The sequence below is a fragment of the Bos javanicus genome, chromosome 5 (genome assembly GCF_032452875.1).
Source record: "Bos javanicus breed banteng chromosome 5, ARS-OSU_banteng_1.0, whole genome shotgun sequence".
Taxonomy (NCBI): domain Eukaryota; kingdom Metazoa; phylum Chordata; class Mammalia; order Artiodactyla; family Bovidae; genus Bos; species Bos javanicus.
In genome coordinates, this window is record NC_083872.1 from 38538138 (window position 1) to 38562937 (window position 24800).

The 24800-nt window shown below is 40.7% G+C and overlaps 1 protein-coding gene and 1 long non-coding RNA gene across 3 annotated transcripts in view; one reads left to right on the plus strand and one right to left on the minus strand.

The window, feature by feature from the left end:
* PRICKLE1 (prickle planar cell polarity protein 1) overlaps positions 1 to 24800 on the plus strand; it is a 113799-nt gene that overhangs the window by 22784 nt on the left and 66215 nt on the right. The window lies entirely within an intron of this gene.
* On the minus strand, positions 4356 to 24718 carry LOC133247512 (uncharacterized). The gene is made up of 2 exons (XR_009736412.1): positions 23972 to 24718; positions 4356 to 10222 (listed from the first exon to the last, which is right to left on the minus strand). It is a non-coding gene; the product is annotated as an uncharacterized LOC133247512 (long non-coding RNA).

The following is a 24800-nucleotide window of genomic DNA, read 5'->3' on the forward strand; positions in this document are numbered from 1 at the left end:
CAAACTCTTAGAAAGCATTTTCTACATACTGCTGATTGTGGAAGCATTTTTGCTGCAAAAAGTTGTCAAGAAGCTTGAAAAAGTGGTAGCCAGTTGGCAAGAAGTCAGATGAATATGGTGGATAATGCAAAATTTTATGTGCAGTCACGCATTATCTCGGAGAATAATTGGGCCTTTTCTGTTGACCAGTGCTGGCTGCAGGCCCTGCAGTTTTCCATGCAGCTCATCAATCTGCTGAACATACTTCTCAGATGTAATGGTTTTGCCAGGATTCAGAAAGCTGTAGTGGATCAGATGGGCAGCAGATCACCTGTGACCATGACCTTTTTTTGGTTTAAGTTTGGCTTTGGAAAGTGCTTTGGAGCTTCTTCTCTGTCCAACCACTGACCTGGTCATTGCTGGTTCTCATATAAAATCCACTTTTCATCACACATCACAATCTGATCAAGAAATGGTTCGTGGTTGTTGCATAGAACAAGAGAAGACAGCACTTCAAAACGACAATTTTTTTGATTTGTGGTCAGCTCATGAGGTCCCCACTTATCAAGCTTTTTCACCTTTCCAATTTGTTTCAAACGCCAAATGACAGTAGAATGGTTGACAATGAGTTCTTGGACAACTTCTTGCATAGTTGTAAGAGGATCAGCTTTGATGATGCTCTCAGATGGTTGTTGTCAACTTCCGATGGCCAGCCACTATGCTCCTCATCTTCAGGGCTCTCATCTCCTTTGCAAAACTTCTTGAACCACCACTGTACTGTACACACATTAGCAGTTCCTGTGCCAAATGTGTTGTTAATGTTGCAAGTTGTCTTTACTGCTTTATGACCCATTTTGAACTCAAATAAGAAGATCGCTCAAATTTGCTTTTTGTCTACCATCATTTCCATAGTCTAAAATAAACATATTTATTTATGTTTATTATTATTTATTATGTTATTAATATAAACGTATATTTATATATACATATAAAATAAACAATTAAAATTCATTAGCAAAAAACATAAAGCAAGAAATTCACATTAAAACGATGTATAACATAACCACATTTAAGAATGTATTCCAGTATCAAATGGTAAAGTTCAACAGTGCAAACTGCAATTACTTTTGCACCAACCTAATATTTATACTGTGAGATTTTCATTGTTAAAGATAATACCAAAAAAATGTTTCCATTTCCAAGGTATAGTGAATATTGTGCTATACTTATTAGCAAACTTTACACAGATCTGAAGGACAGTTTCTGTGTTTATATTGGGCCAGATTGCATTCACAATGAATACAACTGATTAAGCTCCAAAGATCCACACATCAAGTATTATTAGAAATTGCCATCATTGGGTTATAAGGTTGGAGGTAAAGCTTTGCAGGGGTTGTAATAAGTTTCTTTTTGTGCTATTCCTTGTGTGTGTGTGCGTGTGTGTGTGTGTGTATTTAAAGAGGAATGTGTATCCCACCTAAAGACGATAACACTTATACTTCTCACCTTTTTGTCTTGGATAATGATGTCATTAGAAGTTAATTGTCCGTTATGAGGTGAAGAAAAGTGTGATTAAAAAATAGTTGAAGTATTTTTTTAAAAATAAAAATGTCCCCAAATGTTTCTCTTTGAGAAATACCCCAGAAAGAGTCTGGCAAGACTGAAATTTTCTATACCAGATTGTCTTCTAAATAGCTTTTTAAAAATAGGCTCACAAAGTACAATTCCATTCAGAAGGGGTCAGTTTAGACCAGGGGCCCCCAACCCCTGGGCCATAGACCAGTACCAGTTGATGGTTGGTCGGGAACCAGGCTGCACAGCAGGAGGTGAGTGGCCAAGGAGTGAGTGAAACTTCATCGGTATTTACAGCTGCTCCCCACTGGTCACATTACCACCTGAGCTCCGCCTCCTGTCAAATCAGCAGCAGCATTAGATTCTCATAGGAGCGTGAACTGCACATGCGAGGGATGTATGTTGCTGACTCCTTATGACAATTATTCCAAAACCATCCCTCCCCCCTCTGTCCTTGGAAAAAATTTTTTCCATGAAACTGGTCCCTGGTGTCCAAACAGTTGGAGACTGCTGGTTTAGACTTTAGGGAGACGTTGTTGTTGTTCAGTCACTAAGTCATGTCCAACTCTTTATGACCCCATGGACTGCAGCACCCCAGGCTTCTCTGTCCATCACTATCTCCCTGAGTTTGCTCAAACTCATTCCACTGAGTCAGAGATGCCACCCAACCATCTCATCCTCTGTTGCCCCCTTCTCCTCTTGCCCTCAATTTTTCCCAGCATCAGGGCCTTTTCCAGTGAGTCCACTCTGCATCAGGTGGCCAAAGTATTGAAGCTTCAGCTTTAGCATCAGTTCTTCCAGTGAATATTCAGGGCTGATTTCCTTTAGAATTCACTGGTTTGATCTCCTTGCTGTCCAAGGGACTCTCAAGAGTCTTCCCCAGCACCACAGTTCAAAAGTGTCAGTTCAACGCTCAGCCTTCTTTATGGCTCTCACATCCATACATGACTACTGGGAAAACCATAGCTTTGAGTATATGGACATTGGTCAGCAGAGTGATGTCTCTGCTTTTTAAAACACTGTCTAGGTTTGACATAGCTAACATAGCTATTCTTCCAGGAAGCAAGTGTCTTTTAATTTCATGACTGCAGTCACCATTTGCATTACAGATTATTAAAAAGTCTTTCTTGCACTTAATAGAATGTCTAACACAGAATGTGTATTCCATACATATTTGTTCATCAATTGACTATGTCTATCAAGGACATTTTTAGCACACAACAGATTATTTGGATCGGTAATTTCTTCCATATTATTACTGTTTTAGTATTTTAAATTATATTTGCAATGAAGCTAACTGGCTTGTAGGCATCAACGTAATGAAATGTCCAGCAGATTTAGACCTCACCAGAACATTTATCTAAAGACTTTTTTATTAAGTATATAGTCTCTAAGCACTCCAGTACTCTTGCCTGGAAAATCCCATGGATGGAGGAGCCTGGAAGGCTGCAGTCCATGGGGTCGCTAAGAGTCTGACACGACCGAGTGACTTCACTTTCACTTTTCACTTTTGTGCATTGGCGAAGGAAATGGCAACCCACTCCAGTGTTCTTGCCTGGAGAAACCCAGGGACGAGGGAGCCTGGTGGGCTGCCGTCTATGGGGTCACACAGGGTCGGACACAAGTGAAGCGACTTAGCAGCAGCAGCAGCATAGTCTCTAAGAGGATTTCCCAGGTGGCGCTAGTGGCAAAGAATCCACCTACCAGTGCAAGAGTCATAAGAGATACGGGTTCAATCCCTGGTTGATTGTAAATCAACTATACTTCAATCAAAAATTAAACTAGTAACAGTAATCCTTTTGCCCCTCATATACAGAAATTTGAATTGGCAAAGACAGTGTGCAAATACCTCCAGTTCATTCAGCCTCAGACCTTTATTACACAGTGCTGAGCACATATTGTGCTCATCTCTTTATAGTTTATCTTCTGCACCCTGAAGTTTGGGGGCCTTAAGGAAAACAATTGATACTCGTGTTTTTGTTTATAGAATAAGCTAAAAGGAGGGGCTCAAAATATTTTTACTTGACCAATAAATAAATGTTTCTCAAGTGAAAAGCCAAGGTTGGGACCCCAGGTCCTGATGACTGTGTCAGCCCCGTGAGATCACTGTCCACTTCTGTACCTCTGGTGCCTGGCTGAACATAATACCAAACGTTTGATGAATTTGGGGGGCTGTGGAGAGTTGGAAGAGTTCTTAGATTTAATTAAAGCTTCGGTATTGAAAATACTTCTACATATATTCTCATTTAATCCTGGTAGCAAACTGTGGGTCAGTTGTCTCATTTGATAAATGCAGAATCAGGTTCCAGATGATTGAGAGAATCACTGTGAGTGGTACAGTTACTAAATGTTAGCACCAGACGAGAATCCAGAGATCCTACATGATCCAGTACACTCTGCCCTAGTTTGCTGGAGACCAGCTCGAAGACTACCTGAGCTGAGACTCCACTGTCACCTCCCGGCCAGCTGCTTTGCTTGCCACTGTGCATCCTCAGACCTTTTCCACCATCTATATATGTACTAACTTAGTAACTTCAAAAATCACCTAGTTGTCCAAGTTAGAAGCCTGGATGTTATCCTTGATTCCTCTTTTTCACATTCCTTCAACTGCAAGTCCCATCTAATTTATCTCCCAGACCTTTCTGGGATAGCCATCATCCTCTTGTCTCAAAGATTCACTCGTTCATCTTCACACACTAATCCATCATCAGGCTTCTGGACTCCAGTCCTGCTCCCTTCACACTGCAGAGTGATCTTTTTTTCCTTTTTTGGACACACCGTGAGCACAGTTTGTGGGATCTTAGTTCTCTGACTAGGCACTGAATCTGTGCCCTTGGTAGTAAAAGTGTGAAGTCCTGACTACTGGACCGCCAGGAAATTGCCAGAGTGATCCTCTTCATTCAGATGGTGCTTCTCCTGTGAGTCCCCCATGGGCTGGCTCTTGAGCCCACCCTGTCAAACATCTCTGTGGAGTTTCTCCTTTGGCTTTAGCCATCTAGCAACACAGGTGGTCTCTTTCCAGGGTAGAGCCACATTTTTCCACCTTCCACCCCCAGATCCACATTCTGGCCCATTGTGGGTAAGTATAGTAGCCATGGAATCAGGCCTCAAAGCCAGAGACCTGGAGGAAAGCTCCTTGGAGGGGAGTTGTAGTTCTTCCATCAGTTCCTTTAGCCCAGTACTTCTCCAGTGCCCTCCTCTCCCCAGCCTCTGGGATCATGCGGTTGGTGCTGGTTTAACAAAGAAAAAAGGAAGCTAGGGAAACTGGCTGTGGGTGAAAAGCAATTAGCCAAAAAAAGCAGATGCAAACAAATATACAGAACAAATGGATAAAACTGCAGGTTTGGGGAATTCCTGTGGCCAAGCCCTGTGGCCAAAGGAAAAAAAAAAAAAAAGAGCCTCCACAACACTGGCCAGGCTCTACCACTAAGGATGAGGTGCTGCTTTGGCTATGGTGGGGAGGAAACCCATAGAAAGGACTCCCTTTTTGTTTACCTTTTCTCTGTCCTTGTGTCCCTGAAGGATCTCAGCCTACATTCTGTGCTGCTTTATTAAATGCCAAGTCCAGGGTCTTTATAAATGGCATCTGCAAAAGTACCACTTTGGGGGTCTGGCCTGGGGGGAGGTTGAGGTGGGACAGGTGCTCCCCATGCCCCTCCTCTGTCCACCCTTAGAACACACCCCTTCTGGAGAGAAGTACTTCCCAGAGTCTCTGGCTCTCGAGGCAACCCCACCGGCTGGTTTCCTTCCCTGCTCTGCTCTCACCTCTCCAGCTTGCTTGGCTGATGAGAGTCTGGAAGGAAGGATCCCATTTTAAAACTTGCTGCGCTGAAGGCCTCTCCCCTCAGTCCTGCTGTGCACCCTGAATGTTCCTCAGTGCCAAGAGAGGGCTGTTCCCAGAAAGCTGGTGATATCCAGCGGCAACCCAGATGTCCCTGAATCTGGCAACCCCAACTGAGATAGTAGTATTTGTATTTGACCTTGAGAGCGCTGACTCAGATATTTATGAATGATATTTTCAAGCATGTGGTATCAACTGTTAACTCCTTTTGGGATTCTTTGTTTACTTTCATCTTTCTAGTGTTCGTTTTCTTCCCCCAAATAAAATGTATTTAAATAAATGTAAACTAAATACAAGCTAATCCTTTCTGTAATAATTGAATCATGACTCTTCATTACCAGTGACATGGGGCTCTACATCTGGATGCATTACAGCAAATGTATCCTTCTGCTTTTGTTTACATTCCACTAGGACTTTGGAATCCAAATGATTTTGAAACTGACAAAAATTAAATTAAATCCTTTTACAGCCAACCCTTCCAAGGATATTTCTTTGAGTTCTGCTGTGAAGTTTGGGAAATGTTATTCCTACATTTTTAAAATATGACTTCCAGAAAAATTTTGATAGCATTTTGGAAAGGTACATTTTTCCCTTTCCAAAAGTGGAAGTTGGGAGAAGGGTGAGGTGATGAGTTCAAGATTTTTTTATGTTGATTCGGCTGATCTGGCTGGCTAGGCGGGTGTCCCCTTCCTCCCTCACCGCTCCATGTGCGTCCCTCCCGAAGCTGCGCGCTCGGTCGAAGAGGACGACCATCCCCACTAGAGGAGGACCGGTCTTCGGTCAAGGGTATACGAGTAGCTGCGCTCCCCTGCTAGAACCTCCAAACAAGCTCGAAAGATTTTTTTATGTTATTTCACTTTAGAATTGTGCTGTATTTAGGGTGACTGTACATCCTGGTTTATATCTGTTGTGCCAACATAGTTATTAATTGCATGGGAAAAGTGTCCTGATTTGCATGATAAATCATAGGTTCTCCTAACTGTATTTAATTATCAAACAATTGATTGGGATTTTTGTTTGTCTGTAATTAAATCTTTCAGAAAAATTAAAAACAAAATACTGGGCTTTAAAAAACCCCGATATTTAAATGTAGTTTGAGAAAGAAGCAGTCAGTATTCTTACTCACCCTGCTTGAATTTGGCTTCTCACAGGCAAGTTTCTAGTTGTGGCAGTAATTTAGTTCTGTATCTTCCAGAGCTGTGAAATTGTCTGGATTACAATTTTAAAATTGTAATTAAATCTGCTAAAATTGGAATGCAAGTCACATCTTTGTTGGTGATCCAGTGTTTCTGGCCAGTGACTTCCACCAGCTGTCTCAGCAGCCAAGTTTCTTCCCCCTTTATATCATTCATTTTTTTCTGTTTTCTGTCTGTGATTTAGGGTACTAAAGTCACTCTTCACTTAAGGAGACTGTTGCCATCTCTTTTCCACATCGTGAAGTTGATATTTAAGTTTTATGTGCAGGTCTTTGCCTTGCTTTGGTTCTTTCTCATCTGTTTCATGGTGAATCCCTACACCTTTGGTTTTTCTTACATATATTCATTCATTTATTCACTTCTAATTTTTTTCATTGCTAGTTCTATCTTTTTTTTCTGTTTCTAAAATTATTTTGAAGGTATCTTCCAGAGGTGCTTTATTTTTCGGAATTCACTTCAGCTGATTTCAGGAACATTTCAAGTACATTAGCAACTTTTCTTAATTTCCTTTAGCTCTATTATGTGTATAATACACTTTGAGTCTGCTATCAACATCTTTTACATCTTCAAACTGGGTTTCACTCTTTTAGACAATCTCTAGTGAGGTTTGCTTCCCCCTCTTAATCTTTCCCTTTGTAGTCTTAACCCTGTTAGCACATATATTTTAATTTTCTAATACAATAAATGAGATAAGATATCTTTGCCTTTTGATTGATTTAAAAATGGGGAGTGAGACATTACATTTTCACCTATTTGTCTGAGAGCAGCCATAAGATGACAGTTTAATGACTGACAAATTTCCCACAGTGATTTTGAATTAGCAATATATCTTGGCCATTCTTAGTTATTTTACATACATGTTTTACATACATTTTCATAGTTATTCTACATACATGTTGAATCATTTTCTCTAAAAAGATATCTAAAATGGAAAATAAGATGAATTTCATTATGTATCCTGATAAAATCTCTAGTGAGGATTTGCAACATATGTATTTACCTGCAATTCAAAAGCATTTGTGGACTTCTAAGGTATGATCTTTTAATTTAAACCAAATTACATCATCAATTCTTAGACAGAACAGAGTTAATTTTCTACTGTAAATAATGCACTTGAAACACATATTCACCGAAGATATTAATAGATGCCAGCAGTAAGCTATTCTATGAGTGTTAGATGGGGTAGGGGAAAAAAAAATAGTATTCAGGAGAAAAATCTGGGTGGAGTAACAGGAAAGTTTAGTAGAAAAAAGAAGGTCAGAGAAGTGACTGGGAGTGGTTAAAAAGGGTTTTCATAATGAAAAATGCCTTTGGCTACTGGAGACTTTTCTATTGTGTTATTATTTTTTTAATAGATCTTTCCCTCACAAACACACACAAAGGAAAACAGAATAAAGGTTATTACTAAATATATAGCCGCCTTGTTGCCTCAGTGACCACCATCTTGCTGCAGCAGATGACACTCTATTATTAGTAGGAGGCATTTGAAGGATGTTGGTTTGATAAAGTATAACCTCTAAGCCACTTCCCTAACATGATCTTTCTAATATCTTCAAAAAGTGTCTGAGGCTTATCTGGTTCTAATCTTGTCTGGCAACGTGACAAATGCCTCAGGGAAGTGGGAAGGATATAACCTGTCTTCAGAGATTTATAGCATTTCAGGCATCACAGATCCTGGAAGACATTTTTTGTTCTTCTAAGGGGACAGGATTCTATTTAATATTGTTTTACTATTAACACAAGTTAGCAATATTATTACTGATTTTCCGAACTGCCAATGTTACATGTGTTTCTTGCATAAAGATGGTGCCTTTGACTTACCAAGATGAAGGGGTATTTTTTCCAGAATCAGATGCACATTCATTCTTGCCTGTCATTCCTTGTGAACAGTAGTGGCCTTGTCTGAAATGACTGTCCGGGGTTAGGGCTGCTGGCTTTAGCCAAGGTAAAGGGCAGATGTAACTAAATAACTGCCTAGTTCAAATAAAATATAGAAATGACAAATGCTTGCTTTTAATGGAAAATTGGATCAGTTATTGTCTCCCACACTTTCTGTCTCTGACATTTTTTCCCGCACTCTTCAACAAATAGTCTCAGATAATAGAAATGGTATTAAATAAGTTTAAATATTGAGTCAAAGACTAAGAATATCCAAATGTTGAATGATATCCTGTTTTATCTGTAGTATCTAAAATTTTACTTCTCTACTTTGTTTGAAGAACTTGTGCCTATTTATTTCTTTTCCAGAGTATATAGAACTATTGGTTAGCACACTAATTTTGCGAAGCAGTGTTTAGGGAGCATGGATACAGTTGTTTTATTTGCCAGTGTTTGGTGTTTGTAAGAATGCCTTCAGCACAGGTTCCAGACTGCACCTGGAATGTAGTTCCCTTGCTGTGAAAATGGAGTAAAAATCTGTTTAATTATCACTCAAATCAGGTAGGGGCTTTCCTGGTGGCTCAGAGGTTAAAGCATCTGCTTGCAATGTAGGAGATCTGAGTTCGATCCCTGGGTGGGGAAGATCCCCTGGAGAAGGAAATGGCAACCCATGCCAGTATTCTTGCCTGGAGAATCCCTTGGATGGAGGAGCCTGGTTGGCTACAGTCCACAAGGTCGAAAAGAGTCGGACAGGACTGAGCGACTTCACTTTCACATTCAAATCAGGTAGAATCAATACTGGAGCCAAAGGCAGGTTGGTAGCCTGTATCTGAGGGAAGAGAGATCAAGATCTTTCCCTTCACATGGAAAATGTTAACTAGGTTTTATTTTGGTGCATTTTGATTAGGAAGGAGCATTTAAACATCTTGACATCAAAATAACTCTTCAGGTTAAAAGATCTCTGACAGCTAAATGGATTATGTAGGTTAATGTTATTTTCTAAAAGCCACCAGGAAGCAGAGTGGATGTTGAAATGAGAGATATTAGTGACAAAGAAGAAAAAGTGTTTTTTTTGTAGGAGTTTCAGTGCATGTCTAGCACTTCACAGAGGCCTGAACTCATTGTCCTTTGATTTTCTTTCTTTTGTTTTTTTTCAGACTCTACTGTGCACAGTTTCTCAATTTTCTGTAGAAATGTACCCTCTACATTGCAACCTAATAGCTAGGACATCTCACAAATGGGGAGAAAAAAAAATGTATAAAATAAATCATGCAATTCAGTATGCCAGGTTAGGTATCGGATTAAAAAAAAAAAAGAAATCCTGTCTATTTGGTAGCTATTTGACTGCTAAGAAAATTAACTATTTCAATATACTTGCACTGCCAGCAGAGTATTCTCCCTTCTCAGCATGGCATCCCTTGGCTGTGGTTCATACCATATCAACCATATACATCAACTCTGGCTCCTCTATGGGAAAATGAAGTTCTTTAAAAGAATATAAGGTCATAAAAGCCAAGAAATAGCACTTTATTACTTTCCATAAGAAGACTTTTAAAACAGAGTGTTTCTTTGTAGCTTAGTGACCCAAAGGCAACAATGATGCTCGTTCTGTGAGCCTGTGGTCCAGCTCCCACTCCCGGCTGGCATCTGCTGGCCCCAGGAGAGCTGCTGGGGACCCAGACAAGCCTCGTCCTGTTGGAGACTGTCACTGCATTTTCCACAACAGCATTGGAATTTTCCTAAGGCACTTTCACATCTGGAATTTTAAAGAAAGTTTGCCCTTCAATAAAATGGTAGTAAATCTTAGGAAACATTGTGCCTTTTTTGTTTTAATTAATCTGGCATTTCTCTCGTAAACCATTAACAAATTATTGGTTGTTCCCTCCCTTTTTCACGCTTAATGGTAATAATGGACAAAGAGAAGAATTATGAAATGATCTTTTGTATGTTACCTTTTTAATTTTTTTATTCATTTAAAAAAATTTTTTGCTGAGCTCTGCAGCATGTGGGATCCTAGTTCCCTGACCAGAAATCAAACCTGCATCCTCTGCATTGGAAGCATGGAGGCTTAACCACTGGACCACTGGGGAATTCCTTGTATGTTACTTTTGAATGAAAGTGGTAAAGAGATTTTGCAGAATATCTTTCCATTTCTTACATAAAACTATGTGTGCACTACAGTATAAATATTAGGGGCTTCCCTGGTGGCTCAACAGCGCAGGAGAAGTAGGTTTGATCCCAGGGTTGGGAAGATCTCCTGGAGGAGGAAATGGCCACCCACTCCAGTGTTCTTGCCTAGAGAATCCCATGGACAGAGGAACCTGGCAGGCTACAGTCCATGGGGTCGAAAAAGAGTCAGACACAACTTAGCAACTAAACAACAACAAAAGTATAAACATTTTATTTATGTAAAACACCATTGCTTTATTATGGACATATAGCATTTGTCTGATTAAACAAGATTGAAACATAACTTGTAATGAGTAGCTTGTGTGTGACCTGCCTTTATCCAGTCTTCAGAGACACTGTGTTACTTGGAAGCTTGATTTGGAGACTGTCATCACTATAGTATGCCAGTTACTAAGCATGTGAAGTGTCTCTCTAAAAGCCAATTTTAATTATTCCAGCCTGCTATTAGAATAGTTTAATCAAATTCTGAAAGTGACAGTTTCTTATTTTAAAATGTCAAAGCTGTTCACTTTTTGATTGAAAAAAATCGTGATGGTTTTGGAATAAGTAATTTAGTGTGTAAGAGGAGCCTTTTTTATATGGGGAGAAAAACTTTGCATGGTTACATAAAACAGTCATGAAACCTAGAATTCTGACTTGCTAGTTTTTATAAAAACAAAATGACTCCCACAGAAAGCTCAGAATTGTAATACTCAAGTATTATACAAATTGTGTGTCATAGATGATATTAGGGGGGATCTAGCCCTTCTAGTTCCTAAATGGGTAGTCTATCCCTTCTCCAAGGGATCTTCCCAACCCAGGGATCGAACCCAGGTCTCCCACATTGCAGGTGGACTCTTTACCGCTGAGCCACAAGGGAATCCCAAGAATACTGAAGTGGGTAGCCTATCCCTTCTCCAGGGGATCTCCCTGACCCAGGACTCGAACTGGGGCCTCCTGCATTGCAGGCAGATTCTTTACCAACTGAGCTATGATTGAGCTATGATGGAAGCCCCTTCCAGTTCCTAAAGCATCTTTTAAACAAACATCAACATCTTTAAAAATAGAGCATTTGAGGGATCCCCTGGTGGTCCAGTAGGAGTCGGCACATTCACTGCTGTCTGGGTTCATCCCTCGTCAGGGAACTAAGATCCTGAAAGCTATTCAGCATGGAAAAAAAAAAGCATTTGCAGAAAGGAAGAGCGGGTGGTATGTGAATAGGTGATATAAAATCTGGAGTTCGTTTGCCATTTTGAATATTGATTTAACCTCCCCCCCATTTTTAGGGGGGGCAGGAACTTGCAAACTATAGCTCCTCTCCTACTCTGATGTAACAAAAGACCTAAACTACATGAGTTTGCAAGTTTAGTTAGACTCTGAAACACATTTTCCAGGACAAATTATGTGACCTGTCACAGCTGGCTTGCTTCCTTCATTTGTCCCTTTCTTCATCCATTTAACAAACAGCAGCTGCATTGCTCCTCAGCCCCGGCGCTGTCCTGGGCCAGCTCACAGAAGGTTAAAGCAGAATGAATATGTGTTGAATAAACTGACTTTATTTATAGAACATTCACTGTTGTCTGGTACTCTTCCCAAGGCTTAGCTCTGTGCAGCTCGGACAAGATATTCTGTGGCTGTGTAGCACCCAGCAGTCACCACTCTGGGAAATATTAGTGCACTATTCTTGGTCTATGTCCTATACTGGGCTGTCAGCCCTTTGGGGATAGTGTCTCCTTCTAGCCTGGGGGTCTGGCACGTTGTAGGTGTTCTGAAATATTTGTTGAAAAAATTTCTGTGTTATCCATTTAAATCCTTTGAAACCCATAATGCAGTTGTGTGTAGATATTAAGAAGTTAAGATTGCCTGTATAGACTTCTTGCCTAATTGTAGAAGTCATTTGTCCAATCATTTATGCTAAGTCACTTCAGTCGTATCTGACTCTGTGCGACCCCATAAACGGCAGCCCACCAGGCTCCCCGTCCCTGGGATTCTCCAGGCAAGAACACTGGAGTGGGTTGCCATTGCCTTCTCCATTGTGTGAAAGTGAAAAGGGAAAGTGAAGTCGCTCAGTCGTGTCCGACTCTTAGCGACCCCATGGATTGCAGCCTAACAGGCTCCTCCATCCATGGGATTTTCCAGGCAAGAGTACTGGAGTGGGGTGCCATTGCCTTCTCCGGTCCAATCATTTAATATAGGTTTATTGAGGTCCTACTTTGTGCCAGACTTTATCTCTGAATCAGGATCCAGATGCGAGAACTCAGACCTGAGCCACACTGTGCTTGTCTGAATCTGGGCTGCCGCACTTACTAGCTGGATGATCTCAGGCAGGTCATTTAACCTCTTCTGAAAGTGGGGATAATAATAGTCCCTCCACTAAAAGGTTGTTGTAAGGATTAAATTAATTGCTTTGTATCCAGTGCTTAGATCCTGTGTGGGTAGTTATTACTGTTAGTGGTTATTAGAAAGACCAAAGACGAGTATGTTGTGAGATGAAGTTGGACAGGTCAGAGGACCAAGTCTCCCAGTTTGGGGCTTCATTCTCCTCCCTGGGAAGCCATCAAAACCTTTAAAGCTGGGGAAGGGTGGTAATGAAGTCTATCTGTAGTTTCTGCCTCTGCCAAGGCCAGAGAACCTCCTTCAGTGAATTCAACAAGCACTTGCTTAAGGCACCATTGTAAGTAGCCACTTGAATATAATCAATAGGGCTTTATGTCTGAACCACAGAAAAGAATACTGATTGTATCCAGGAACCAAGTGGGGTGGTAAGTGTTTGCTTACCTTCCAAGTGGAATTAAGAGATACATAATATTACAGACTTACCTTCAGGCTATTTGTAAAGAAAATCAAATTTGGTGATTAAATGCTAAAAGGTGTAATTCCTTTTACTTCCTGGGCTCCCAAGAACAATGAAAGGTTTATATGCACTAGGAATAAGAGTGAGATTGTTGCTAATTGTGAGTAACCAAGTAACAGAGAAAGAAAATACTGTATAGATATTTCTATTATTCTAGAAAAATTCTAGAGGGATGGTTTTAAAAAGCTGTTCTTTAATAAGTAAGCTTTATTTCCTCTTATTAAAATATTTAGACTGTATTATAACTTACATATATCCATTTGTCATATTTAAAAATGTGTTAAACCATTAAAAAAAACCATAAGAAAAATTTCAACCTTGAGCTCTTAAGTCATTTGAAACTTAAAAATACATTGGAAATAATTATATTTAGAAAATAATTATATGTATGTAGTACTGTCACTGGAGAAGGCAATGGCACCCCACTCCAGTCCTCTTGCCTGGAAAATCCCATGGACGGAGGAGCCTGGTGGGTTGCAGTCCATGGGGTCGCTGAGGGTCAGACACTAGTGAGCGACTTCACTTTCACTTTTCACTTTCATGCATTAGAGAAGGAAATGGCAACCCATTCCAGTGTTCTTGCCTGGAGAATCGGGGACGGGGGAGCCTGGTGGGCTGCCGTCTATGGGGTCGCACAGAGTCGGACATGACTGAAGCGACTTAGCAGCAGCAGTATGGTGCATGCATGCTAAGTCACTTTAGTCATGTCTGACTCTTGCGACCCCATGGACTGTAGTCTGCCAGACTCCTTTGTCCATGGGATTCTCCAGGCAAGAATATTAGAGTGGGGCTTGGGGAAGGTGTTACCTTCTCTGTGGATCAGAAAAAGCAGAGGCCAAACCTGGGATAATCTTTGTTGTTAAAGCTGATGGAAATGTCTAACACTCTGTGTATTTATGTGTCATGATATCTGGCCTCTCCCTGCCCACCTCCTTCACAGAACCCGTCTCCTCCCAGCCTGGCGCACCTGACCAGTGAGGTGTGTTTTTTGCCTTCTGTTTTTCTTTCTGCAAGACATAGCTAGGAAAGTGAACGATAAGAGGAGAAAAGTTCTCAGGGAATTGACGTGTGTTGCTATGGTGAGGTCCTTTCCTGTGAATAAAGAGGCTCTTTGGGGCAAAAAAAAAAAAAAAGAATACTAGAGTGGGTTGCCATGGCCTCCTCCAGGGGATCTTCCCAACTCAGGGATCAAACCCATGTCTCTTATTTCTCCTGTATTGGCAGGCAGGTTCTGTACCATTAGCGCCACCTGGGAACCCCATCTCGTATGGTGAAAGTGAAGTCGCTCGGTCGTGTCCGACTCTTTGCCACCCCATGGACACCAGGCTCCTCCGTCCATGGGATTTTCTAGGCAAGAGTACTGGAGTGGGTTGCCTTTTCCTTTTCCAGGGAGCTTCCCGACTCAGGGATTGAACCCAGGTCTCCTGCATTGTAGACAGACGTTTTACCATCTGAGCCACCAGGGAAGTCTATCAGGTTCAAGTTCCCTTCATGAACTCTTTCCCTAAGGCACTGAACAATTATGGGTATTAATATGAAAGTTCCTCTAGTCTGAGTCACATAGAATGGAGAATGGACCTAGACCTTCCCTGGGTTAAAAAAAAGTCTAGGTCCATTCAGACTAGAGGAACTTTCATATTAATACCCATAATTGTTCAGTGCCTTAGGGAAAGAGTTCATAAAGGGAGCTTGAACTTGAGTTTTAAGGGAAAAATTCCTTGTTTTAAAATCTCCACCCTGAATAGAAGTTGGATTTGTTGGCATTAATAAATGCATTCCTCCTCTTCTCTTCTTCTTCTCTTGGGTCTTGAACTTAAAACTTCCCCTTTTTAATAGGTACTTGCCTCACCTTGTGTGATGCTTTTTCTGTCTTACAGGTTTCTAGTCCCTCTGTTGAACAACTTGTGAACTGTTAATATGTCTAAAAAGGAAATATGTCATCCACCACCTTTGGAATGTCCTAGTCAAGACTCCTTTTTAATAGATAATTAGGGAAATAAATTTCCATAGTTTTCTTAGAAAAAGTGTCTTTATTCAGCCACAATTCTGGTCATTTTTTACTGTTTAATTCTAAAAGTTTCCATTTAAAAATTGAGTTCTTTCTACTTTTTTGCTCATTTGTATCTTCTAATTTCTTTATGGTAAGAATGATAGCTACTGAGGTAATGAGCGCTTAATACATACAAGGCTTACATGCATTATCTCTTTTAACCTTTACAATAGTAAGTAAAATGAATTCGGTTCTAGGACCCATTGTAGTATCAACTTGTTTAATGTTTACATAACTTGATGAGTATTTTTATTATCATTTTTCAAAGGAGGAAACTGAAGCAAACATTCACGGGATTTGCCCCAGGTCCCCTAGGGCAAGTGGCAGAGCCAGGCTTAAACCCAGGTGGTCCAACTGTGTAGCCCATTCTCTTTAACATATGTGGGAAGATACCTTTCCTTCTGTCCCATTCAGATTGCCTGATCTTCTCTCTGCTTCACCGATGAAGCTGGAGCTGACAGAGGTTAAGTAACCTGCTCAAGGTGACAAAGCTGGTAGATGACAGCGTGAGGAGGCACTCTGATTCTTCTGATTCTAGAGCCTGTGTACCTTTCAATAGCATAATGCAATGGACATACTTGTTTGAAAATTTTTTAAAAAGAAACCGAAGGTGGCATACAAACACTCATATTCTAGAATACCACTTCCCTCTTTGCCAGAAGACTTGTGTTTGCTCAGCTTTAAAACCGGGGTGCACATTTCTGAGAGAATGGCTGCTCACAGTACTGCTCACAGTTACCCAAGCCCAACTCTTAATTTCTTCCCTGGCTGGGTTCCTTTTCAAGAGAAAAGAAAGGATGCCTTCTTCCTGGCAACGGTGCCCCCTGGCAGTGGTGATCCCTCAGGAATATTCATGATTCCTGAGTCTCCCTTCTAGTTTCTACTATGAGGCTGGCCATAATGATAAGAATGAAAATAACAAGGATAACTCACATTTATGGAGCACTTTCTCTGTTCCAGGCCCCGGACTAAACACTTCTACACATTGTCTTATTTGATTTTCACAGCCCTCTATGGTAGACACTATTACTTTTTCCATTTTACAGAAATAGCTATAATGACATTAAGTACCTTTCTAATACAGGTAGTGAATGGTTAATAGAGATTTCAATCAGTATCTCTCACATTTTGCAAAACCCATCTTCTTACCCTCTCTGTTCTTCTGTAGGTTAAGGTCCATAGTGATTACTATTTAAATGGGCTTCCCTGGTGGCTCAGCCGTAAAGAACCCGCCTGCCAATGCAAGAGACATGAGTTCAGTCCTTGGGTCAGGAACATTCCCTGGAGAAGGGAGTGGCAACTCACTCCAATATTCTTGCTGGGAAATCCCATGGCCAGAGGATCCTGGCAGGCTACATTCACAGGGTTACAAAGAGTTGGACACGACTGAGTGACTGAACAACAATAACTACATTGTTATTGTAGTTCTACAAGTTCAACATTGTAGAACCAAAGTGGGAGTTTTGGTGGGCTGGGGTGGTGAGGATCAGCTGCTTCTTACCAACTCGCTTTAAAAATTCAAATGCTTCATAACAGTGGTTTAAAACTGGATGGCCTCTGCTTATGAAATTATTAGTAACTGGACTCCAGCATCATACTCATACAAAAGCAGACAGTCAGCTGGCTTCTTTTCGGAAGGGAGGATGTCCAAATAAACATCTCCTCCTCCCTCGGGCCACACACGCAGAGAAGAAAGAGGCTGGAAGCTGTTGGCCCAACGTGTGTCCTCTCCCTGCTTTATTTATTTGCCACCATACAGAGATGGCACCCTTATTCTTCACAGGTGGATCAATATTTACAGCCATTCAGAGGACTCTACCCATTCTGTAGGCTGCCGTGTAACAAAAGTTGCCTGTTTTTCTTCACATCTGCTAGCAGGACTGTAGTTAGAATTAGCAGGAGCTTTGAGAGATGGCCAGTTCAAAGGCATTTTGTTTGGAGCACTCCCAGCCATTTTTCTATTTGCTGGGAGAGGAAAGTATCCCCCGCGGCATACAGGTATGAGACCCAGAGCCGGATATGTGGCTCAGAGTGGACATTTATTTCTCATCTCTATTTTTTCTCATGATCGCCTCAACTTTCTGGTGTGTGATAGCAGCCATCTGTACAATAATGCTTATTTAACCTACTGGAAGTTTGAAATTGAAGGTTGCATAGGTGTATATTAATGAGGGCGGTGCTGATAAATAAAAAAATTTTAATTAATGAATGAGATTGGCTTTAATTATTGAAAAGAAATATGTATGTCTAGCAGGCTTCCTCAGTAAGACTCTCTTATGCTGACTGTGGCACATTTTTCCTCAAATAATTGCAGAGCTCAGCTTTATCATTAAGCTGATGGTTTCTGTTAATTCCCAGGGAAAGTAAATGATTGCAATTAACCAAATATTCAAAACTTGAGGATTTTAGAGTTCAGTCCTGTGACCTCTGGCATAAGTCTGTGTGTCACCCTTTCCTTCAGGGAATGCAGACAATTTTATAACATCTCCCATTTTATAGGGAGGCTTGGAAAGTAATTTTGAGAGTTCTCAAAGCTAAGTTGATGCTAAATCTCTATTGACTGGCTGGTTCTAAATTTTTGTGGTATTCTTTTTGATCTATTTTTGTTGTTTTGGTAGTGGAGAAAGGGTTGAAAATATTCTAAATAAATTTGAGTATTGGAGGGGAGGAAAAGAGTTCCCAAACTCTGTAAATTCAGGTGGTACCGCAGAAGTCATTTCTTTTAAATTAATGCTTCTTTGCTTCCTTGCCCTGTTGTACAACATGTGAGAGGCTATTTCATTGGCTTGGTAGTTTCAAAAGAAAGATAAAACTGATACAAAGAATATTCCCATGCAAGCCCACCACCCCCCCCCCACTCAGTTAAGTTGAGTAATGTTTGCAGTAAATTTCAGTAAATTGCAGTAAATCAAACTTGTTGATTTTAACCATATAATATCAGTTCTTCTCTTTCATTTAAAATTTAGTCATTTGCTTAACAAAGTTTTGTTTGGGTGGGCTGCTGTGTACAAGATGCTAGGGCTGGCAGGAAAAAGGCTTTTGATCAATTTCAAGGAGCTTACAGAGCAAGTATGAAGATACTGTGAAATATCATTGTCCTAGCAGATACATGGATAGGGAGCACTTCAGCATGTGGGCAGGTGTCAGGAAACAGAGCAGAGAAAGGACTTGAGCCAAGGCTAGAAGGTTGAATAGAAATGTTCCAAGTTGTCAGCATAGTGGGAGGGAAGGGTGTGTGCAACTCAGGGAGGCCCCAGAGCAGAATGGATTCTGGGCTCTCCAGTAATTAGATGTTGCCAGGATGCAAATTTCAAGGGACGTGTTGGAAGCTCAGGTCAGACTGGTTGGCTGGGGCCAGATAATGATGCCCTTTTTCTGCCTTGCTAAAGAAGAGTTGAGATTTTTATCCTACAGCTGATACTCTTGGTGGCAGCAGTCTAGAGAACGGACAGATTAGATGAGCTGAGACCAGACTGGGGAGATGGTGACCCATCCATTACAGAGTCTGGGAAGAGACAGAAGTCCATGAGGAGGTTCAGGTTTCTGGTCCACAGCACTGTTGGGAGAAGGTGTGCCCATCCTAGGAGAGAGGAACTGTGAAAGGAGAAGGGAAAAGGTGCCTTGAGCCCCCAAGAGGAGATGGTGGAGAGGGCATTTCATGGTCCCAGTGCACAAAGGAGACTTTGAGACTCTGTAGACTCATGAAACTATGATAAGCTTAACCACACTAGATACTTTAACCCCTTGTGTTTCTTACACTCTTCATTTTGTGTTCTCATGAAGCCCAATTTAGTGCGGCTGCTGCTGTGGCCTGTTGGATGTATGTTCTTACCCTGACCCAACTTCAGGAGGACCACCTGATGCAACTGGGGCCTGCGAACCCTGGGGGATGAGGAACGCTGAGCTGGGTACCAATTGTTGCCTAACATTACTCCTCATACCTTTATTCTAACTTTCAATGGGGAAAGGCGACCTTATCTACAAAGTTATAAGTGGTCCAAGTTCCCTCACTTCTTCTCACTCCAAATCATGGAACTTTCTGAGACTGGTTTGCAGCTTTATCATTAGTTTAAATTGTAGGTGGGGGTTGGACAGGACAGCACATTCTTTCTGTCTGAAATAACAACCTTCATCTTCCATGCCTCCTCTCTGAATAAGGACCTTTAAGGACCAGCTCGAATTCCCTCTCCTCCCTCTTTGACTGCGCCTCCTGAAAGGGCTCCAGTCCTTGCTCCTTGGAATTTATGATTTGGACCCCTTAGTCACCATTCAGCTTATATGGTCTTGTGTACTTAGTTATTTGGTGTGCTTGGCTGTCGTGTGCTTCTTGATGGACTGTCTTTGGGGCAACACCCTGGATTGTGCTCTCTTTGTTTCTTATATATTATGCTTGATGCTTGCAAATTATTGGCTGGAGAAGACTCCTGAGAATCCCTTTACTGCAAGGAGATCAAACCAGTCAATCCTAAAGGAAATCAATCCTGAGTATTAAACGGAAAGACTGATGCTGAAGCTCCAATACTTTGACCACCTGATGCAAAGAGATGACTCATTGGAAAAGACCCTGATTCTGGGAAAGATTGAAGGCGAAAGGAGGAGGCAGCAGAGGATGAGATGGTTAGATAGCATCACCAACTTAGTGGACATGAATTTGAGCAAACTCTGGGAGACAGTTGAGGACAGAGGAGCCTGGTGTGCTGTAGTCCATAGGGTTGCAAAGAGTCAGACACAACTTAGTGACTGAACAATAACAATATTATGCTTATGCTTAGAAATCACCATACATATGTTTGTGTTAATATATACAAAATATTTTTTCTACTACATGTACTATGAAAATTTACTTTCATATTCTTCTCTCATGAATTAAAACTGTCAGTTATAAACAAAGTTGCCTTCTTTAGGTACATAATACTGTTAATCTGAGAACCTTGAAGGTAGGTTTATCTAGTTCCCAGTTTTTAATCTAAAGTGTCCTAATAATGGTAGCTCATGCAGTTTATCCCATTTGGTTTTGAAAAGTAATGTTGTGAAGTAGGTGTATTATTTTCTCCATTTGACAGACGGGGAAACTGGGCCTTAGAGAAGATAGGCAACCTGTCCCGAGACACACACGTTGAAGAGACAAAACTCCACCTGCAGATCCTGGGGTTCTGTCCATTGCACTGTGCTACTGACTCTTGTGTGTGTTATGTTACATAACTGCCCAAGTACTTCCTGGATATCTGTCATTAGACTTGGTTAGAAATGGTTAAAACTGACTCCCAGTCCCTTGCTCTTTTGCCCACCATGCAGCACTTCCTGTTATAAGCACTTGCTAGGAAGATGCTTCAGATGGAGTTTTGAAAGTAGCTCTTTCTAAGACCTTCCCAGTCTAAGATTTAATGTTGTAAAAGCTAGACATATAAGGGAAGTAATATTACAGGGGGTAGACATTATTGCAGCTACAGAAAATGAAATCTTCTCCAAATTGCTCCTGTTAATAATAATACATGAATATTTGACACCCGCAGCTAGTTACAGAAAAACAACTCAGGGAATATTTTGTGAGAACTGTTAACAAGTAGTCAAAATGGCTGGTTTTAATTTATTTCTTTCTTTTCCCTTCTTGCAAAATAGTTGAAATGCAGTAAAAGTGAAAGGTCCATAGACACACAACAACAGAACACAGAGAGTTCTTGGCAAATTCACAAAGCTACGTAATTCAGCCAGTAAATTTAAGGGTTTTATTTCATTGTTATAAAATCTGATGCTCATTGAAGTCAGCTTGAGAAACTCTCCTAGAGTACTAAATGGAAGATTTACCACTTTAAAGGGTTCCAGGTGAAGAAGAATATTTAATTAAGAAGAATATTTAATTGTTTCGTCAATTTGCCTCAGATATTCGTGAAAGCTGGACAGTACAAAGAGGCAGCAGCAAGTCAGGTGGAAACTTCCTTCCATTGTATGAATCTGTTTTCATTTAACTTATATTAATGTCCACTCACTACACCCATTTTGTCTCTGTATAACATAATTTTGCCTGTGATTGATTACCCGTTCACTTCAAAATTATGCGTACTGTGATTTAATTAACTTTAGCCTTAAGCAACATGTTTGGAGACATATTAATGAGGTGGGAGTCTTTTCAGAGTATTCATAACTTAGACCTTTTTTTTTTTTTTTGGCTTAGCATCAAACTGTAAATTCTGTGAGGCAAAGGGCTGAGTTCTGAGTCCACATGACTCCAGAGAAGGTCTCTCATATATTTTCAAGAGTGTTTGCTCATCAGTGTTCAGAAAAGATTACTTTCTCACATATGAAGTAAGAAAGAGATTATTTTCTCTACTGCCAATTAAGAATATCTAGAAAAAAAAATGTTTGGGGTCCAGAGATTATTTTTTACTGAGTCCTTTGAATTAGTTTCATGATGACCTCCTTTAAAATTATTTTAATGGTTAAATTTTAATATTTTCTAAGAACATACTAAAAGAGATATAGATAAACAACTTGATGTATGTGATTTGGGGAGATGAGGTATTTCTCCTACGTTCTGTTCAATGCATACTTGCTATGAGAGACTGCAGACTGCATCCTGACTTTATGCTGGATATCTGTAATTCATCCAATGACATGCAACAGTATTTTTAAGGCCCACTTACCATGTGCTAGTTGCTATCAAAATTCGGTGTAGCAGCCCTAGGAGTTCATGTTCACTTCTCTTCCAGAGCTTGAAATAGGAAAAGCAGCTAATCCTCACCTTATGTAAGAAGTAGTCAGAGATAATGACTATGATTTTTAAATTAAGTGTAACAGTTCTACATATTATATAGAAATACAGAGATCAAAAGTAGTAAAAGAAATAACTGCAAGAGTTAAAAGTGGATGACTCTGTTGGCCAAGGGTAGCCAAACGACTACTGTTGCTGTTGTAAGCCCTTTAGCACTATTTTGCTCTTAAAAAAAATCTGTGTGTATATATACATATATATATATAAATATATATATATATATATTTACATATATAATGTTGATAAAAAAACATTTTCAGAATGATAACAAATTTTACCTGATGGTTAGCATTGTTCTTAGAGTTTTGGGTGGTGATTGAATTTTGTCTGTATCCTGATGGAATCTCCTGTCCTGCAGAGGGTGAAGCCCACCATCTTCACTTGGCAGGTAGAGAAAAAGGCCTGCATCTGGGGTTGGTTCATCAATGTAACTGGGAGATGGGAGTGGGGAAGATCTGGCCTCACCAGATTCCCAACTCAAAAACTGAATGTTGCCAGGGGAATTTTATTTAGTAAAACATGATAGATTTATAGCATAAAAAATAGCTACAAAAATTGAGAAGTTATTGAGGAATATACTATACATAAAGACACAGTACCAAAAAATTACATATACTAACCATCACTAAAAACAAAACAAAACCCACTTTTATAATGGAGAAATCTGGTGCTCACCAACTTAACTAAGTAATCACTCTGAAATTCAGTAACAGGGGGCAAGCTGATGTTTTTTGATGTGAAACAATATGAAGCACACACCACCACCAGTGAAATCTTCTTTCCAAGGATAATTAACCTGACTCCAAGCAAACCTAACACAGGTTACAGGAAATTGAGGGGCTGACAGAATATGTTAAAAGACAATATAAGCAAACAACCAAATCCAGAATGTGGTCCTTTTACAAGACAGCAGCTGTGATACTTTAAAAAGCCAGTGTGATTTTAAAAAATAGTAAGGACACTGCTGCTGCTGCTGCTGCTAAGTGGCTTCAGTCGTGTCCGACTCTGTGTGGCCCCATAGACAGCAGCCCACCAGGCCCCCCATCCCTGGGATTCTCCAGGAAAGAACACTGGAGTGGGTTGCCGTTTCCTTCTCCAATGCATGAAAGTGAAAAGGGAAAGTGAAGTCGCTCAGTCGTGTCCAACTCTTAGCGACCCCATGGACTGCAGCCCACCAGGCTCCTCCGTCCATGAGATTTTCCAGGCAAGAGTACTGGAGTGGGGTGCCATCACCTTCTCCGAGTAAGGACAGTATTATTGGCTAAAAAGACTAAAGGAACCTAGTGATCAAAAGGAATGTACCACTTTGATTGGATCCTGGTCAGGTGGAGAAAAAGCTGCTTTTAAAACGTTTTAGGGACTTCCCTGGCAGTCCAGTGGTTAGAACTTGGCGCTTTCAGTGTCATGGCCTGGGTTTAATCCCTGGTCAGAGAATTGACATCCCACAAGCTATGCAGCTCAGCCAAAAAAAAAAAAAAATCCCTCCCGCCCTCACCAAAAAAAAAAAAAAAGCAAAAGCATTTAAAAAACAAATTAAAATTTTTGAATAGGGATTAAATACTTGATGATATTGTGAAAAATTATGTTCATAAAAACCTGAGTTTTATTGCCTTACTTACTTTGACAATATAGAAAATAAAACCAAAGGCCACAGGAACCATACCTTGGTGAAGTCTAGCACTTCAAAGCTGAGTTCTCAGTGATCTTTCTCCACCACTCTTTTCTCTCTGCCCATGAATGACATGGATGGAGTTCTCACCTCTGCCATGTTGCTGATTTTCCTGGGCACGCCATCTTCCCTTCAGAGCTTTGTTTCTTGATAAGATAAAACAACTGTACAGCCTCATGAGGACTGTGGTCCAGCACGTTCTGTTGTGACCTTGTGGATGGGACAGTGCTCTGTGCGCGTGCAGTGTCAGCCTGTTTCTCTTCCTCGCTCCACCCCCACCCCCACACACCCCTTGTGACCGGAGGGAGCCTGGATTCTGTTGCTGGTGAGTACTGTCATAGACATCTTAAGTGGGAATGTCTCCACAGCTGTCCCTTCAGAGGAAGGTCAGCCTGCTGCAGAGACTGTACACATCAGGCTCCTTCTCACCTGGACTGTGCTGATACATAAGCCCTTTGGGCCGATGGGAGCTTCAGCCTGGGTGATTGTTACTGGCACCACTGTCTCTTGTTCCTAATGAGGAGAACGGTTCTTGTTCTTCCTTAGTCAGTTCTTCGTTTAGTAAGAGAACAGAGGAGTTCGCATGGTTTTTGTGTAGATAAGAATCAAACTAGATAATGAAGGACCAAAACAGTCTTCATCTTTATGAAGTGAGTAAGTCAGATTTTCCTCCTATGCAATATAAATTACATATTCAGTTGTCTACTTCTTTGTTCTGAGCTACTTGGACCTCCCTTCAGTAACCCCATGACTGAAAGTTTCCTTCTGGAAAAGTGTATCTAATGTTACTGATTCAATATTATATTTCTTGAGATTGTATTTC